The following is a 10,878-nucleotide window of genomic DNA, read 5'->3' on the forward strand; positions in this document are numbered from 1 at the left end:
TTATTCAGCTCCCTTCAACACAATAAAATGCAATTTTATCAAATATATATATATATATATATATATATATATATATATATATATATCCACAAATAAACTATGACATCCCCAAATCACCTGGGCTATATGGTGCATATTACAAAGGCTACAGTTTCTGGATCTATACCCAGGGAACTGAACTGCAAATTTCTTTGTGTAGTGTGTGTGTGTGTGTGGGGGGGGTATGTTTGAGTGTGCATGAGTGAGTGTGCACTTGTGTACCCAAGGCTGGAGGTAAACTTCTAGTGTTGTCCCTCTGGAGTCATGCCATCCACTCTGTTTTACTGAGAATAAAGACTCTTACTCAGGGTTTATGGATTATACTGGGCTTCCTAGACAGTGGGCCCCAAAGATCTCATTCTCCACCTCCTCACTGCTGAGATTACAAGCACTCTTAATTCAACAGGTATTTCTATAGTCTGTTCAAGAGCTAGCAGGAAAGTGGGTTAACTGTGGAAAGCAATCTTGACTTCCTTCATTGGTGGATAAAAGCCTTTGTGGAGTGCTATTTTAAAAGCATGGATGATCATCCTTAATGATAACTTACGAATCATTCAAGAGATAGCTGAGGTGTTAATTCTTTAAAATCACACATAACTGGGGTTAAAACTGGTGTCCTCACCCGCCTTCCCCACTGAGTGATCTCCTCAGCCTCTCCCCGTGACTCATGCTATCTGCAGCTGTACTTTCTCTTAAGGAGGTAGAGGATGCCCCAATCTTAAAATTCTTTTCTTTAGAGAGAACAAGAGAATAAATTGATTTATCTCAGGATTCCAAAAAGCCACTGTTTTTGTTTACTAGGAAGTGATGTAACTTAGAACTTTCATTATTGGATGTTCTAGATAATTCAAAGTTCAAGAGCTTATCTTTAGAATGTTTTAACTCTTTGTGGAAAGCTTTGGTATTTGGCTAGCTTTGTATATATTATATTATTATTTATAATATCATCATAGATAAATATCATAAATATTAATTGTTACAGTTTTAACTAGTACTCCATAAAATAACAGTTGTATTAAGAGATATGTCTTAGAATTTGGGATGAGAATATAAGTGTTGTGGAATATTTAATTATGCAAACATGTGTTGCGTTTGTTTAACTATGTAAAGATGTCCTGCATTTGTTTAGTTATGTAATGTGTTGCTGTTTTTTTTTTTTTTTTTTGCCTGCCTAAGGCACCTGATTGGTCTCATAAAAAGCTGAATGGCCAATAGCGAGGGAGGAGTTACAGGTGGAACTTCTGGGCCTGGAGAGTAAGCGGGGGAGGAGAAATTTAGGCTCAAAAAGGTAGAAAGAAAAGGAGATGACAGGGAGAAGACAGGGACCAGACAGACAGACAACGAGGAAGCAAGAAAGTAGGACATACAGAATGAAAGAAAGGTAAAAGGCCCCAAGGCAAGATGTAGATGAATAGAAACAGGTTAAATTAAGTTAAAAGAGCTATTGTGATAAGCCTAAGCTAAGGCTGAACATTCATAATTAATAATAAGTCCCTATGTCTTTATTTGGGAGCTGGTTGGTGGCCCAAAGAAAATTCCAACTACATATAAGCTGATTTTTTTAAGACTTTAGAGATCATTAAGTGTGTTTATTGCAATTATTATAAAAGAGAAAATTCCATTTTTATTTTATGAAATTTCTGTAAAGTTAAGCATTATATACAATTCATTTTTAGAAATGTATATCAACAGTGATAATTAGCACAGTCAAGTCACACAGTCCTTCAACAGTTTTCTTAACTGCATAAAATGTCTTTGTTCTTTCCACGTGTTAGTGGTCTGGAAAAGCTGTGTTTCAGCATTGATAGAGGAAACAGAAGGACATCTCTTCCTGAAAGAACCATTGGGAGACTTAGAGGAATGCCTATAATACCAAGAGGATGACCTTCACCCTCTTTTCCAAACATTCTGCTCCTCCGTCTACCAAGCTAGTCAATTCTCACTACAGAACTCCTTCATATCATCCCATCAACATTTAGTGAGCACATATAGTGCAGGAGAAATTATGTTCCAAGGAGAGAAAGATAAAATGGGAAGGAAACGCTGTCTGTGCAGTGTCAACACTTAGTAATACCACAAAGTCCTGTACTTTAAAAATGAAAAAAATATTTTAGTATCCAAATGATTTCTAATAGTGTAGAATTCCCTAGATTGGATGTAGAAAAAGTTATAAATGATTGATCTTGTTTCAGTGATCTAACATTTTAGTTATAATTTCTAAAAAGATTTTTGTTTTACCTCAAACACTTTGATGTTTAAGGAATTAATGAATGAAGTATTTGTTTTTAGTTAAAAAAAATGAATTTCAAGGTATTTTCTGTTTGATAATTTCCAAAGGTAGCTTGGGTAGATTTTCTTTTAGCCTTTATTTTGCTTTCAAATTTTTGATTTTTTGAAACAATGTAAATTATTATTAAAGATAGATCTATGTTTTTGTGCATGAATGTGTACTTCTGTAACAAATAATTCAGTGATTCTAATTCTGGTATTATCACATCCTGTCTTCCTAGAACTAGATGGAGGTTCCTAGACCTAGATGGTGAAATAAAATTGCATTACAATTATTTCTACTTAGAGAAATATGACAGCTAGAATTTTTATGTTAATTAATCTTTGCCTTTTTATTATTGTGTGACTACCCTCAATAAATTTTCTTGCAATACAATTTTAGTACATTCTATAAATTATTTTAGTTTGTTCTAGCATTAACCTGACTTGCAAATGGTTAAAATTTGCGCTATCTTTCATGATCTAAAAGCCAGTGTGCTGTAATAATCAGAAGTAACTGAAATAATAGGAATAAAGCACAGTCACTAAACTCAGTCAGGCTATAGTCTTGTTACGATGTTAGATTCTATGTAAGTGAGTTAGTACATATTAGACATGATGACAACAATCTACGAACCTGCTTTCTCAGACTTGGACTAAAGAACAAGCTGCCGGCTGCTGTTCGTGTTGAGCATTTCTCAGCCAAATGAGGAAACTGCCACTTCCTCACCTGCATACCCAGTTAAGCACCATCTGTTTCCTGTTTTAATGTGATATCTCACATAGTTTTTCCAGACCTTTCACATCAGTAAGCACAATCCTAATAGACAGTTCAAGTTCCCACTAAAACTATGTTCTAGTTTCCTCTCTCATATTTTCTGAAACACCACAGTGGCTGCTCCAAATCCACTTTTGCAGCATGAAATTCCCTATGTTAATATAGGTTCTTTTCAGTGCACTGCCCAGACTGTTATTTTGATTGATAGGCACAGCATGCATGCCCAACAGGGAAACTGGAATTTTAATTTTGCATCGAAAGAAGTTATCTCCCAACTCATCTTGCCAGTTTTTCTAATAGTTAATTTCATTAAGTTCTGACCCCCACTTCCATCTCTTACCATGCAGAATTACCGAAATCTTAAGTATCTAAGCAACCAAGTCAATTGAGAATTTATTTTCTGCACACTCCTTATTCGTGTTAATGTTTTCATTCATGACCTGACTGGCAAAGCCGAATCAATCAGGTAATGTACATTTTGCTTTCCCAGATGTTTCAGGTGACAAATTTGTTTGCTCTTCGAAAAGTGCTTTGAGTCCCATGAAATAAGTGAATAAAATGATACATGAAAGAGTAAGCTGTATTTGGATTCTGATGGTTTCTTGCCTTCCAATATCATAAGGATGTAAGCCATTGATGTTATTTATTGAATTTCCTTAGCTCTGAACCCACTAGTTAGATCATTATGGTGGTTTATAAATATGACTTATTTATGAACATTAAACACATCCCTGTTAGGGAGGAAGTAGAATGTAATTCTTCAGTTTTTAAACTTCAGCTAAAACTATCTCAGAGGCTTATTGATACATAAAATATTGGATTCTAGTTCAAAGAGCTTCTGATTCTTCTTATCACAGAGTCTGTCTTAGTCCCCCTTCCCCATCCCCCCACTGCTGTGGTAAAACATTCTGGCAAAAGAAAGAGACAAAATGTTTATTTTAGCTCACAGTTCAAGACACAACAAGTCCATGTTGGGGAAGCCAAGGCATCAGGATCTTGAAGCAGTTCATCACAGCTCATCGATCAGGACACAGAGAGGGATGACTCTGATTTGCTGATCAGTTCTTTTTTTTTTTTTTTTTCCATTTTATGCTTTCCAGGATCCCTGCAGAGAACAGAGGTACTCACAATTAAGGTGGATGTTTGTAAATCAGGTAACACCATCAACATAATCCCTGGCAGGCAAGAGGCCAATCACCCAGGTGGTGTTCTAGGTTCCATCAGTTTGACAGCTGCCACTATTCATCACAAGGTCCAACAGTTTGTAACAAGCTTGTGGCAGATGCTGGTGTTGAGGGCTAGGACTGGAGAATGAGAAGTACTGATGTATTATGTAATGCATTTCAGGTGGAGATGGATTTACCTGCACGGTCACCCTGACTTTTCTTCTTAGCAGCTGTATGACCTTGAAAAACACATTCACCTCCCCAAATCTCTGTTTGTTCAACACAAAAAGGAGTAAGTTTACTTAGGGGTAAGTATGGTGAATGCTGAAGTCTTAGCAAAGTCTCTGACAAAAATCTCTAATCAGTAAGTGTTGGCATCATGATCATGATCTGTTTAAGAGACCCTGTCCATATTTCCAAATTTCATTGTACTGGGATCCAAATAAAAGAAAGGAAGCACAGATAAGTAATGTTAAGTATATGTAAATAGGTGGGCTGTGTGTGGTGGTGCATGCTGATAATGCCAGCTTTCAGATGCCTAAGGAGGAAGTATTGTGAGTTCAAGGTCTGCCTGGGATCCTTAGGGAGACTCTATCTCAAAATCTGAAACAAAAACAAGTGATGAAAACATTTAAGGAGGCACTTAATTTCAACAAAAATAACTGGTCATGGCGACACACGTTTAATTCTAGCACTCGGAAGGCAGGAACAGGTTGATATCTGTGGATTGAAGGCCAGTGGAGTCTACGTGGTGAATCCTGTCACATCCAGGACTTCACAGTGAGAACATATGAGTGTGTGTGTGTGTGTGTGTGTGTGTGTGTGTGTGTGTGCATATGTAAACAATTTAAGCAAAATATGATGAACTATATTTTATATCTTTTATGCTGTATGGCTGAAAGGGTAGTTTCTCTCTTAGCTACTAAAATCTCTTCTAGAAGAAGATTATGTTAGGTATTAGATTGGTTTACCTCTCATACCTAGTTTTATGAGTCCCCTAGTTTTATGAATTACCCTGTTTATTAAATGTAAGCTTATCTTTAGATGCAGGTATCAAAACAAATCAATATTTGTCTTAGTTAGGGTTTCTATTGCTGTTGGCAAAACACCATGACCAAAAAGCAAGTTGGGGAGGAAATGGTTTATTTGGGTTATGCTTCCACATTGCTGTTCATCACTGAAGGAAGTCAGGACAGGAATTCAACAGGGCAGGAACCTCTAGGCAGGAGCTGATACAGAGACCATGGACAGATGCTGGTTACAGGCTTGCTTCCCCTGGCTTGCTCAATCTTCTTTCTAATAGAACCCAGGGCCACCAGCCCAGAGATTGCACCATCCACCATGGGCTGGACTCTACCCCACTGATCACTAAATGAGAAAATACCTGACAGCTGGATCTCATGGAGGCACTTCCTGAACTGAGGCTCCCTCCTCTCTGATGATTCTAGCTTGCGTCAAGTTGACACACAAAACCAGCCAGTGTAACATAACACCAATAATAAGGTGTCTACATGAGAATACTACTGATGGAGTATTGGTATTTGATTACATCAATACATTTTTGTTTCCTCAATTACATAGAAGTATCATTAACATAAATGTGCAACTCATATAAACTTGTGACTTTAGAAGAAATCATGATATTATTTTAATTGATTTTTTCTTTCTTCGTTGGGATAATATCTCCTTAAACAAACGAAAGAGAAGCCTAGAAAGGTACCAAGAGGTTGTCCTACGATGTGCCAGGTCTTGGAAACAGTTCCCTTGAGTTCTATGAACTGGGCTCAAACTTCCTTTACAGTGGTCCAGCTCTTCTCAACGATTTAAAGATAGTATCTGGAATAATAAAGGTGACCAGTGTTCTCAGAACAGTTCCTGTTTCTTTTCATCCCCTGACAGCTATTTCAGGTAGAAGACAAATCGACTCTAGTTTCAATTTTCTCCGTGGAAAGCCCAGCCCAGTGCATATGAATCATGTTTGTATCATGCCAATGAAAATATCATTCCAATAATGAATATCCTCAAGTCAGAATTTAGCTGGCTGTTTTCCTCACGAGAGACCAGACAGACATGATGAGAGCTTTTCCACAGAGGAACTGGTTGATGCTTCTTGGATGGCCATTGTAATACAGTTTCATTAATCAGCTGCAACTTGTAAACATGGACTATGCCATGAGAGGGACTTCTGTGCCTCTTTTTCAGTCATATTCCCCTGACCGTATTATGTCAAAATGCAGAAGACTGCAGTCCATCAAGAATCTCTGTCAAGGCTGTGAGCCAATTGGAGTAAGAAAACAAGCAGGGACTACCAATTAACACGTTATCTTCACATCGGTATTTAGTAGCATCCTTTCAGTTAGAGAGATTCTCGTTATGCACAGTTCTCACTTGCACTTCCCTGGAGTAGGTGATGTGAAAGAGGAGAGGCTTATGAGAATATAAAGGTGACCCAAGAGGTCAAGTGTCCAGTCCCTTCAGCCCATAGTGGCATTAAAGTTCCAGGGCTTTGTTTGAGTCCTGAAGGGACAATGTGAAAATGGCAGAGGGAGGCAGTAGCCAAAGTGCTTTTGCTTGGCACTGGTAGAAAGTTAGGATGCATGGAGAGAATACTGTAGAGGGTGTTGGAACCTGGCTTTATGGTCTTCTGTCGTACAGACTGGAATGCAGTCACAAAAGTGTGTCTAAGCAGCTCTTAAAATAATATGGAAGTCATGTAGCTGGGCGCCTAGGTTGAAGGACCCTGGCTTCACACAGCGAACCTCACGGATCAGTCTTCTATTTATTATGCTCAGGTTTTTGTTAAAAAATAATGCAACAAGCATTATTTTAAAGTTATAATATTTTGCGGTTATTTCAGCAGAAACAACAATTAATGTGCCATGTCTTCATTTCAGGCAACCACACTTTTCTGCAGTATTTACTATTTTCTCAGTTTGAAGGGATGTGTCATACCAATTACCCTGACCATTTGGCCCATGTCCTCCTCTAGTCACTCTGTCTCAAATGTCAGCTTTCAGCAAGGTCTTCCTTGGTTCCTCAAGCAGCATATGGGGCAGGGTTGAACTTAGAGTAATGTGTACATACCCAAGTGTGTGTGTGTGTGTGTGTGTGTGTGTGTGTGTGTGAGAGAGAGAGAGAGAGAGAGAGAGAGAGAGAGAGAGAGAGAGAGAGAGAGAGAGAGAGAGAGAGAGGGATGGATGGAGGGAGGGAGAGAGAGAGAGAGAGAGAGAGAGAGAGAGAGAGAGAGAGATAACAGCACACTCTTTGCAAACATTATCTGATCCTTGTTGGATCCTAGATACTCATGGGCTCTAATTTGCATGGTTTCTCCAGTTGCAGTGAAATTACCTTTCTGTAAACTCTCATTGTCTTTCCCACAACTTAGCATTTGATTGTCTCCATGTTGTTAGTCTTTTCAAAAGTTTCATTGTTTGTTTACATAGCCTGGAGTTCTCAGAAATAAATGCTGAGCAATCATGGGCTACCCTGCCTCCAAGGAACCAAGCTTAAATTAAAGATGATTCTGCAGAAGACATATTATTATTACACAGGCACCTTACAATGACAGGTCAGTAGCATCCCAAACATCTGCTTTTATGCAACATTGTCATCTTTTTAATAATTCATTATCTAATTGAACACATTTAATAAGGACCAGACTCTGTTCTAAGATATAGGATGCATTTAAGAACAAAGTAAAGATCTTTATACTCACACAATTTATTTCCTGCACATATATTATTTTAAACTTTCACTGGTTTATTTAAAAATACCTTTGTGTTTGAGCAATTTTAAGGAAGGAAGAACAGGTTTCAGTATGTTTACACACCACAGCCTCATAAATTATGCAATTGTTTACAGAGATCATGAAAAACGTATGATGTAAAATGGAAAGGGTTGTCAATGCCTATTGACTCACATTGGAAGCTACCAAATGTTTATAAGCAGCTACATTTAAATACAGACAAGAGTACAGTGTATAATACGATCACTTCTCACTTTATGCTTTCTTTTTCTAAAACAGGTATGTTTCCTTCAGTTGCTTACCAAAGCCCAAGAATGAAGACATTTTTTAAACTTCTAGTTTGCTTTGATAGCTAGTCACCTCTGAAAATACAGTGCAACTGCTTCTCCAAAATGTCATAAAACATTTTACTATTCTTATAAAATAATCATAACTGTAATTTAAAAAGTAATAACTTTAAGAAAATTATGTCAAGTTATGACAGCTTAGAAATATATTGTCTACTTCTAGGTTAATGGGTTAACCCAAAATTGTAAAATAAAGAAGAGGAGGAGTTAAATAATTTATCAGCAATAAATTTTGTATTTAACAGAAAACATTGTGAAAGCAGTTTAAACATTCTACGGTAGGCACTTTACAAATAAATACAACAAGAAAGACTAATAAAATAATGTTTTTAAATGATTAAAAACATAATCTCATTTTCATAAGCATGGTTGATATGAGTAACTAAATATCAATTTCCTCTCAATGCATTTTTTCATGGAACAAATCACTTTTTTCCAGAAGAATTCGTCTGGTGGCGATCACATAATGAAAGTGCTTCTCAATAGATACCCATCGCGGAGAGCTGTTCCTTTTATTTATTTATTTTTTTATTTCTTTGCCTGATTTCCAAAAATGCAATCTGATTTCACGAGGACGTAGGCCAATGGACCAATAAATGACTGTTGTAAGTGTGTATCAAGAAACGGTCACAACTTGTGATGCAAAACCTGCCCTGCACTTCTTTCCATCTGAGAGCTATAATTCCAGTACCATGCCATGTGCACGATCGAGTGCAAAGATCAGCCCCAGGCAGGCTTAAAGAAAACATTGACATTTTGAAAAATGATCCAAGTGTTTCCTTTTTTCACCTTGTATGGTTTTTTTTTTTAAAAGCTTGACTATTTCAGGTAGTATCAAAATGAAAATGCCTTGTGTGTGTGTGTGTTTGGGTGTCTAATTGAGTAGATTTTATATTCTCTAGAGTATAATAGTTCAATAACAATTGATAAACCATGTAAGATAAAGTTGTGAAATGGACAAGAGTTATGGTGTTTGTTTGTTTGTTCTCTCTTTTTCTTTTTCTCCTAACTTCATCAGAGTACCTTCCTTCCTGAAAACCGAACCTGGGTGCTTGTGGGTTGAGCTCGCTCGCTCTCTCTCTCTCTCTCTCTCTCTCTCTCTCTCTCTCTCTCTCTCTCTTTCACACACACACACACACACACACACACACACACACACACACACACACACACACACAAACAATGCATCAGCCATTATTAAAGGTAATTTCAAGACATCAATTGAAGACAATGACTTCCTTTTATTCTAACTTGCTAATTTTATTAGGATTTTATTATAAATGTTTTGATAGTACATACATATTTTACAGCACACCTCATTGTTCTTACGAGATAAGCAAATTTACTGTGACATTGCATTAGCTTGGACTGTGTCCTTGTCAAGGAACTAGGAGATGGGGTAGCATATTCCATGAGATGACAGTCACAGCCTCTGACCTGAAAATAGATACATTGGATTTAGTTTGTTGGACATAAGTTAATTATCAAATTTCATCATATAAATTGTCTTTAAAGAGGGAAGGCAGCAGGCTGTCTCATTTATGCAGAGTTCTCTGCTCGACTTCATCGAAGCCCTTGCTCTCTCCTGCCAGGAGCCACAGCCTCTGATGGAGACTTTAATTCATGGTGATACTGCAATGCAGTTCATTTCAGGATCTCTATTGTTGTGTCCCCGATGGTTCATTCTTCTCAGTAATGGGAATGGCTCTGCTCTATAGGAGGTTAAACATACAGAACCCCAGCGGTGTGCATGATTTCTGACTTCAGTCTAGCTCCTGGCACACAGATTATGTGAAAGGGGTGTCATTTTGTTTTTCTTTCATTCTTTTCCAGCAAGCAATAGTGGCTGATGTAGGATTTTCTCCATATGCCTATCTATAACTGGAATAAAAAAAAAAAAAACTCCATGGAAGGTCCTTGTTTTACACTGAACAAATGAGATCATCAGTTCAACTAATCACCAAGTTCCCCAGCAGGTGTTCCTTCAGGGCGTTTCCCTGTAGAACTTTTGAGCTTGTTTGTTTAAAGCCTTCTTATAAATTTGCAGGTGATGAGAGCAACCTTCACTCTGATAAAGGAACAGGCCAACCTACTGATTGGAGAAAATTACATGAAGTTTTTTAATCAAAGTCTCTGTGGTCGACGGTCTGATTGTCTAGGCCACATGTCAAATGTTTTTCACTGATGTCGACGTTGACATAATCACTAGACCAGATCCAAGAATGAGCAAGTAAGACAGTAATAATGCTTCATTTCAGAACTAAGTTGGGCCTTTTCCCCAGCCATGCACAGAGCAACAGGACCTTTCTGATTCAATATAATTGCATAAACTATAACTCTGAATTTTTTACGCTGTTTATTATTTCAGCCCATGTGTCTTTCCTAAAAACACTGGAATATGGTGTGGAACTTGGTAGATTTAGTTAAAATGCAAAATGAATTGCACTTACCAGTTTGTTTATGTTTCCAAGACTCATATTTAATATAATATATAATTAAATATTTTGTTTTTAATGTAATTCTGGCATTTTCTCT

Source organism: Peromyscus californicus, unplaced genomic scaffold (genome assembly GCF_007827085.1).
Source record: "Peromyscus californicus insignis strain IS unplaced genomic scaffold, ASM782708v3 Scaffold_20__1_contigs__length_68692818, whole genome shotgun sequence".
NCBI lineage: Eukaryota > Metazoa > Chordata > Mammalia > Rodentia > Cricetidae > Peromyscus > Peromyscus californicus.